The following is an 8,217-nucleotide window of genomic DNA, read 5'->3' as shown; positions in this document are numbered from 1 at the left end:
TTAACCTCATGATCCATTATTTCGACAGGTTCTTCGATGAATTGAAGTTTTTTGTTGATTTGGATTTCATCTAACGAAATAGTGAGATCTTCTTTACCAAAACATTTCTTCAAATTCGAGACGTGGAAAGTGTTATGTACAGCCGTGAGTTGTTGAGGTAACTTAAGTTGGTAAGCTACTGGTCCGACATGATCAATAATCTTGAATGGTCCAATATACCTTGGATTTAATTTCCCTCGTTTACCAAATCGAACAACGCCTTTCCAAGGTGCAACTTTAAGCATGACCATCTCTCCAATTTCAAATTCTATATCTTTTCTTTTAATGTCAGCGTAGCTCTTTTGTCGACTTTGGGTGGTTTTCAACCGTTGTTGAATTTGGATGATCTTCTCGGTAGTTTCTTGTATTATCTCTGGACCCGTAATCTGTCTATCCCCCACTTCACTCCAACAAATCGAAGACCTGCACTTTCTACCATAAAGTGCTTCAAACGATGACATCTCAATGCTTGAATGGTAGCTGTTGTTGTAGGAAAATTCTGCTAACGGTAGATGTCGATCCCAACTATTTCCGAAATCAATAACACATGCTCGTAGCATGTCCTCAAGCGTTTGTATCGTCCTTTCACTATGCCCATCAGTTTGTAGATGATAGGCAGTACTCATGTCTAGACGAGTTTCTAATGCTTACTGTAATGTCTGCCAGAATCTTGAAATAAATCTGCTATCCCTATCAGAGATAATAGAGATTGGTATTCCATGTCTGGAGACGACTTCCTTCAAATACAATCGTGCTAACTTCTCCATCTTGTCATCTTCTCTTATTGGCAGGAAGTGTGCTGATTTGGTGAGACGATCAACTATTACCCAAATAGTATCAAAACCACTTGCAGTCCTTGGCAATTTAGTGATGAAATCCATGGTAATGTTTTCCCATTTCCATTCCGGGATTTCGGGTTGTTGAAGTAGACCTGATGGTTTCTGATGCTCAGCTTTGACCTTAGAACACGTCAAACATTCTCCTACGTATTTAGCAACATCGGCTTTCATACCCAGCCACCAAAAATGTTTCTTGAGATCCTTGTACATCTTCCCCGTTCCAGGATGTATTGAGTATCTGGTTTTATGAGCTTCTCTAAGTACCATTTCTCTCATATCTCCAAATTTTGGTACCCAAATCCTTTCAGTCCTATACCGGGTTCCATCTTCCAGAATATTAAGATGCTTCTCCGATCCTTTGGGTATTTCATCCTTTAAATTTCCCTCTTTTAAAACTCCTTGTGGCGCCTCCTTTATTTGAGTAGTAAGGTTATTGTGAATCATTATATTCATAGATTTTACTCGAATGGGTTCTCTGTCCTTCCTGCTCAAGGCGTCGGCTACCACATTTGCCTTCCCCGGGTGGTAACGAATCTCAAAGTCATAATCATTCAACAATTTAATCCACCTACGCTGCCTCATATTCAATTGTTTCTGATTAAATATGTGTTGAAGACTTTTGTGGTCGGTATATATAATACTTTTGACCCCATATAAGTAGTGCCTCCAAGTCTTTAATGCAAAAACAACCGCGCCTAATTCTAAATCATGCGTCGTATAATTCTGTTCGTGAATCTTCAATTGTCTAGACGCATAAGCAATTACTTTCGTTCTTTGCATTAATACACAACCGAGACCTTGCTTTGAGGTGTCACAGTATATCACAAAATCATCATTCCCTTCAGGTAATGACAATATAGGTGCCGTAGTTAACTTTTTCTTTAACAATTGAAACGCTTTCTCTTGTTCATCTTTCCATTCTTCTTCCCTTTATGCGTTAATGCAGTCAAGGGTTTTGCTATTCTAGAAAAGTCTTGGATGAACCTTCTGTAGTAACCCGCTAGTCCTAAAAATTGGCGTATGTGTTTCGGAGTTTTCGGGGTTTCCCACTTTTCAACGGTTTCGATCTTTCCTGGATCCACCTGAATACCTTCTTTGTTCACTATGTGACCGAGGAATTGAACTTCTTCCAACCAAAATGCACACTTTGAAAACTTAGCGTACAGTTTTTCTTTTCTCAGCAACTCTAGCACTTTTCTCAAATGTTCTTCGTGCTCTTGATCATTCTTCGAGTAAATAAGTATGTCATCGATGAAAACAATGACAAACTTGTCAAGATATGGCCCACACACTCGGTTCATGAGGTCCATGAACACAGCTGGTGCGTTAGTCAATCTAAACGGCATAACCATAAACTCGTAATGATCGTAAGGCGTCCTAAAAGCAGTCTTTGGAATATCATCCTCCTTCACCCGCATTTGATGATATCCAGAATGTAAATCGATCTTCGAATAAACAGACGAGCCTTGTAGTTGATCAAATAAGTCGTCGATTCTCGGTAGTGGGTAGCGGTTCTTGATGGTGAGTTTGTTCAACTCTCGATAGTCGATACACAACCTGAATGTACCATCTTTCTTCTTGACAAACAAAACAGGAGCTCCCCACGGTGATGTGCTTGGTCGAATGAAACCACGCTCTAAAAGTTCTTGTAATTGGCTCTGAAGTTCCTTCATTTCGCTAGGTGTGAGTCTGTATGGAGCACGAGCTATTGGTACAGCTCCCGGTACAAGGTCTATTTGAAATTCAACGGATCGGTGTGGAGGTAGTCCCGGTAATTCTTTCAGAAATACATCGGGAAATTCTTTTGCGACGGGAATATCATTGATGTTCTTTTCTTCAGAATTGACTTTCTCGACGTGTGCTAGCACATCATAGCAACCTTTTCTTATTAGTTTTTGTGCCTTCAGGTTACTAATAAGATTTAACTTCGCGTTGCTCTTTTCTCCGTACACCATTAAGGGTTTTCCTTTTTCTCGTATAATGCGAATTGCATTTTTTTAACAAACGATCTCTACTTTCACTTCTTTCAACCAGTCCATACCGATTATCACATCAAAACTCCCTAACTCTACTGGTATCAAGTCAATCTTAAATGTTTTGCTAACCAGTTTAATTTCTCGATTCCGACATATATTATCTGCTGAAATTAATTTGCCATTTGCTAATTCGAGTAAAAATTTACTATCCAAAGGCGTCAATGGGCAACTTAATTTAGCACAAAATTCTCTACTCATATAGCTTCTATCCGCACCCGAATCAAATAAAACATAAGCAGATTTATCGTCAATAAGAAACGTACCCGTAACAAGCTCCGGGTCTTCCTGTGCTTCTGCCGCATTAATATTGAAAACTCTTCCACGGACCTGCCCATTAGTATTCCCCTGATTCGGGCAATTTCTAATAATGTGGCCCGATTTTCCACATTTATAACAAACAGCATTGGTATTACTTGCTCCGACACTATTCGTTTCGGCATTACTTGTTCCGGCATTATTTGCTCCCTTAGTTCTGTTAAACTTTGGTCCGTAGACCTCACACTTTGTCGCACTATGACCATTTCTTTTACACCTGTTGCAAAATGTCGTGCAAAACCCCTGGTGATTTTCTTCACACCTATGACATGGCTGTTTTTGGTTTTTGTTGCCGTTGTTGTTATTGAGGTTGTTGTTGGGATTGTTATTGTTGTTGAAATGGTTGTTGTAGTTGTTGTTGTTGTTGTTGTTGTTGTTGTTGGGATGTTTGTTGTAGTTATTGTTAAGATTGCGGTTATTGTTGCGATTGTTGTTGCGGTTGTGGGGATAGTTGTTGTGATTGTGGTTGTAATTGTTGTTGTTGTTGTTGTTGTACTGGTGACTCTTTTCACCGTTTTCCTCCCACTTCCTCTTGAGTTATTTTGTGTTGGCTTCTTCGACCGCCTGTTCTTTAATTCTTCCCTCAATCTGATTTATGAGTTTATGAGCCATTCGTCTTGCCTTCTGTATAGAAGCGGGCTCGTGTGAACTCACATCTTCTTGAATCCTTACTGGTAACCCTTTTAAAAACGCGTCGATCTTCTCTTCTTCATCTTCGAATCTTCCGGACATAATAGGCACAACTCTGTGAATCGTCGTTCATATGTGGTAACGTCGAACCCTTGTGTTCGTAACTCTCTAAGTTCTGCCTTGAGTTTATTGACTTCATTTCTAGGACGGTACTGCTCGTTCATCAATTGCTTGAATGCCGACCACGGTAGTGCATAAGCAGCATTTTGTCCTACCTGTTCAAGATAGGTGTTCCACCTCGTTAACGCAGTACCTGTAAAGGTATGCGTAGCGTACTTAACTTTGTCCTCTTCAGTACACTTACTTATGGCAAACACCAATTCGACTTTCTTGGTCCATCGTTTCAATCCAATTGGTCCTTCGGTTCCATCAAATTCCAAAGGTTTGCAGGCAGTGATTCTTTGTAGGTGCATCCTACACGATTTCTTGCGCCGTTAGTTGCATTGCTAGATTTAGCGTTATTGTTGGTATGTAGCGCAGCCTGCACAGCAGCTATGTTTGCAGCAAGAAAGGTACGAAATTCCTCTTCGTTCATATTCATGGTGTGTCGAGTAGTCGGTGCCATTTCCTTCAAAAATAGACAACTGAATCGAGTTAATCATACAGAATATTAAGAGTAGTCAATAGTATTTCGTAGCATAATATGAACTCATTTATAAAAGTTTTTTCTTCATATTAGCGTTTTATAAGTTTAAATTCGGGTACTACCTACCCGTTAAGTTCATACTTATTAGCTAACATACCATTTTAATTTCTCGATTTCGACATATATTATCTGCTGAAATTAATTTACCATTTGCTAATTCGAGTAAAAATTTACTATCCAAAGGCGTCAATGGGCAACTTAATTTAGCACAAAATTCTCTACTCATATAGCTTCTATCCGCACCCGAATCAAATAAAACATAAGCAGATTTATCGTCAATAAGAAACGTACCCGTAACAAGCTCCGGGTCTTCCTGTGCTTCTGCCGCATTAATATTGAAAACTCTTCCACGGACCTGCCCATTAGTATTCCCCTGATTCGGGCAATTTCTAATAATGTGGCCCGATTTTCCATATTTATAACAAACAGCATTGGTATTACTTGCTCCGACACTATTCGTTTCGGCATTACTTGTTCTGGCATTATTTGCTCCCTTAGTTCTGTTAAACTTTGGTCTGTAGACCTCACACTTTGTCGCACTATGACCATTTCTTTTACACCTGTTGCAAAATGTCGTGCAAAACCCCTGGTGATTTTCTTCACACCTATGACATGGCTGTTTTTGGTTTTTGTTGCCGTTGTTGTTATTGAGGTTGTTGTTGGGATTGTTATTGTTGTTGAAATGGTTGTTGTAGTTGTTGTTGTTGTTGTTGTTGGGATGTTTGTTGTAGTTATTGTTAAGATTGCGGTTATTGTTGCGATTGTTGTTGCGGTTGTGGGGATAGTTGTTGTGATTGTGGTTGTAATTGTTGTTGTTGTTGTTGTTGTTGTACTGGTGACTCTTTTCAACGTTTTCCTCCCACTTCCTCTTGAGTTGTTTTGTGTTGGCTTCTTCGACCGCCTGTTCTTTAATTCTTCCCTCAATCTGATTTATGAGTTTATGAGCCATTCGTCTTGCCTTCTGTATAGAAGCGGGCTCGTGTGAACTCACATCTTCTTGAATCCTTACTGGTAACCCTTTTAAAAACGCGTCGATCTTCTCTTCTTCATCTTCGAATCTTCCGGACATAATAGGCACAACTCTGTGAATCGTCGTTCATATGTGGTAACGTCGAACCCTTGTGTTCGTAACTCTCTAAGTTCTGCCTTGAGTTTATTGACTTCATTTCTAGGACGGTACTGCTCGTTCATCAATTGCTTGAATGCCGACCACGGTAGTGCATAAGCAGCATTTTGTCCTACCTGTTCAAGATAGGTGTTCCACCACGTTAACGCAGTACCTGTAAAGGTATGCGTAGCGTACTTAACTTTGTCCTCTTCAGTACACTTACTTATGGAAAACACCGATTCGACTTTCTTGGTCCATCGTTTCAATCCAATTGGTCCTTCGGTTCCATCAAATTCCAAAGGTTTACAGGCAGTGATTCTTTGTAGGTGCATCCTACACGATTTCTTGCGCCGTTAGTTGCATTGCTAGATTTAGCGTTATTGTTGGTATGTAGCGCAGCCTGCACAGCAGCTATGTTTGCAGCAAGAAAGGTACGAAATTCCTCTTCGTTCATATTCATGGTGTGTCGAGTAGTCGGTGCCATTTCCTTCAAAAATAGACAACTGAATCGAGTTAATCATACAGAATATTAAGAGTAGTCAATAGTATTTCGTAGCATAATATGAACTCATTTATAAAAGCTTTTTCTTCATATTAGCGTTTTATAAGTTTAAATTCGGGTACTACCTACCCGTTAAGTTCATACTTATTAGCTAACATACCATTTCAACTACTACAATTCTATATGAAAAACTAATCACAAAAAAAAATATCATATTCAAACCTTTATATAATAACTTGCAAACTTACAATACCGCTATTTTACATATAGCATGAAATATAGCACATAAAAATTTGATACAAAGTAGTTGCGAAGATAATTCTAGTTAATAAATAAGGCGTTCAGCAAAGGCAATAAAGACACGTAATTCATACGTCCAGAAACAAGTCATGCATTCTGGTTTTACTAATACCACTTCCCATCCTTGGTTTTGTGGAACATAACCGTTGTGACCGATAGTAAGGCAATGTGTTGTAACGTCGTCAAAAGGATGAAGGTTATGTAATGACCAACAGTCTCATAATAACCTAAAAACCTCATTTCTTACCCCAATTACCGACTCCGTCACTTGTGGGAACGTTTTGTTTAATAGTTGTAGCCCGATGTTCTTGTTCTCACTTTGGTGAGAAGCGAACATTACTAACCTGTAAGCATAACATGCTTCTTTATGTTGCATGTTAGCCGCTTTTTCTAAATCACGAAGTCCTATATTCGGATATATTTAGTCAAAATAATTTCTTAACCCGTTGCGTAAAATAGCATTTGGGTTCCCCGCAATATATGCGTCAAAGTAAACACATCGTAACTTATGGATTTCCCAATGTGATATCCCCCATCTTTTGAACGAAAGCCTTTTATAAACCAAGGCATTCTTGAAATGTTCTTCGAATGTCTTACAAACTGATCTCGCCTTAAATAGTTGTGCCGAGGAATTCTGACCGACTCTAGACAAGATTTCATCAATCATGTCTCCGGGTAGGTCTCTTAAAATATTGGGTTGTCTATCCATTTTGTGTTTTTATACTGTAAAATAGACAAGAGTTAGATTCAAAAAAAAATATACTTATTAATACAAGCAATTTTTACATATATCATAAAGCATAAGCACACTATATTACATATATTACACCACACGAATACAACTATCTTATTCCGACTCGCTCGTTTCTTCTTCTTCGGTTTTGGTTCGTTTTGCCAAGTTTATAGGGATATATGATGTTCCCCGAATACGAGCCGTCGTTTTCCACATTGGTTTAGAAAAACCTGGTGGTTTAGAGGTTCCCGAGTTATTGTCACAACTTAAGAAATACGGGTGTTGACGATACATATAAAGTTCATCGGGTTTGGAATCAAATTTCTCTATTTTTATGCCCTTTCCCTTATTGTTCTCTTTTGCCTTATTAAATTGTGTTAGGGTAATTTCTATAACATCATCGGAATCCTTGTCGGGATCCGATTCATCGAAGAATTAGTAATCCTCCCAATACTTTGCTTCCTTGGCGAAAACACCATTGACCATAATTAACTTTGGTCGGTTAGTTGAGGATTTTCTTCTACTTAACCGTTTTATTATTTCCCCCACTGGTTCTATTTCTTCTTCCGGTTTCGATTCTTCTTCAGGTTCCAATTCTTCTTCCGGTTCCGACTCTTCTTCTGGTTCCTCTTCGGGAAATTGTGAATCAGTCCACGAATCATTCCAATTTACATTTGACTCTTCATTATTATTAGGTGAGTCAATGGGACTTGTTCTAGAGGTAGACATCTATCACATAATATCAAACACGTTAAGAGATTAATATATCACATAATATTCACATGTTAAAAATATATAGTTTCCAACAAAATTTGTTAAGCAATCATTTTTCAAGTAAACACGGTCGAAGTCCAGACTCACTAATGCATCCTAACAAACTCGATAAGACACACTAATGCAAAATTCTGGTTCTCTAAGACCAACGCTCGGATACCAACTGAAATGTCCCGTTCTTATTGATTAAAAACGTTCCATATTAATTGATTTTGTTGCGAGGTTTTGACCTCTA

This window comes from Rutidosis leptorrhynchoides, chromosome 4 (genome assembly GCF_046630445.1).
Source record: "Rutidosis leptorrhynchoides isolate AG116_Rl617_1_P2 chromosome 4, CSIRO_AGI_Rlap_v1, whole genome shotgun sequence".
Taxonomy (NCBI): domain Eukaryota; kingdom Viridiplantae; phylum Streptophyta; class Magnoliopsida; order Asterales; family Asteraceae; genus Rutidosis; species Rutidosis leptorrhynchoides.
The sequence above is the reverse complement of the archived record's forward strand: the minus strand, read 5'-3'. Positions refer to the sequence as shown.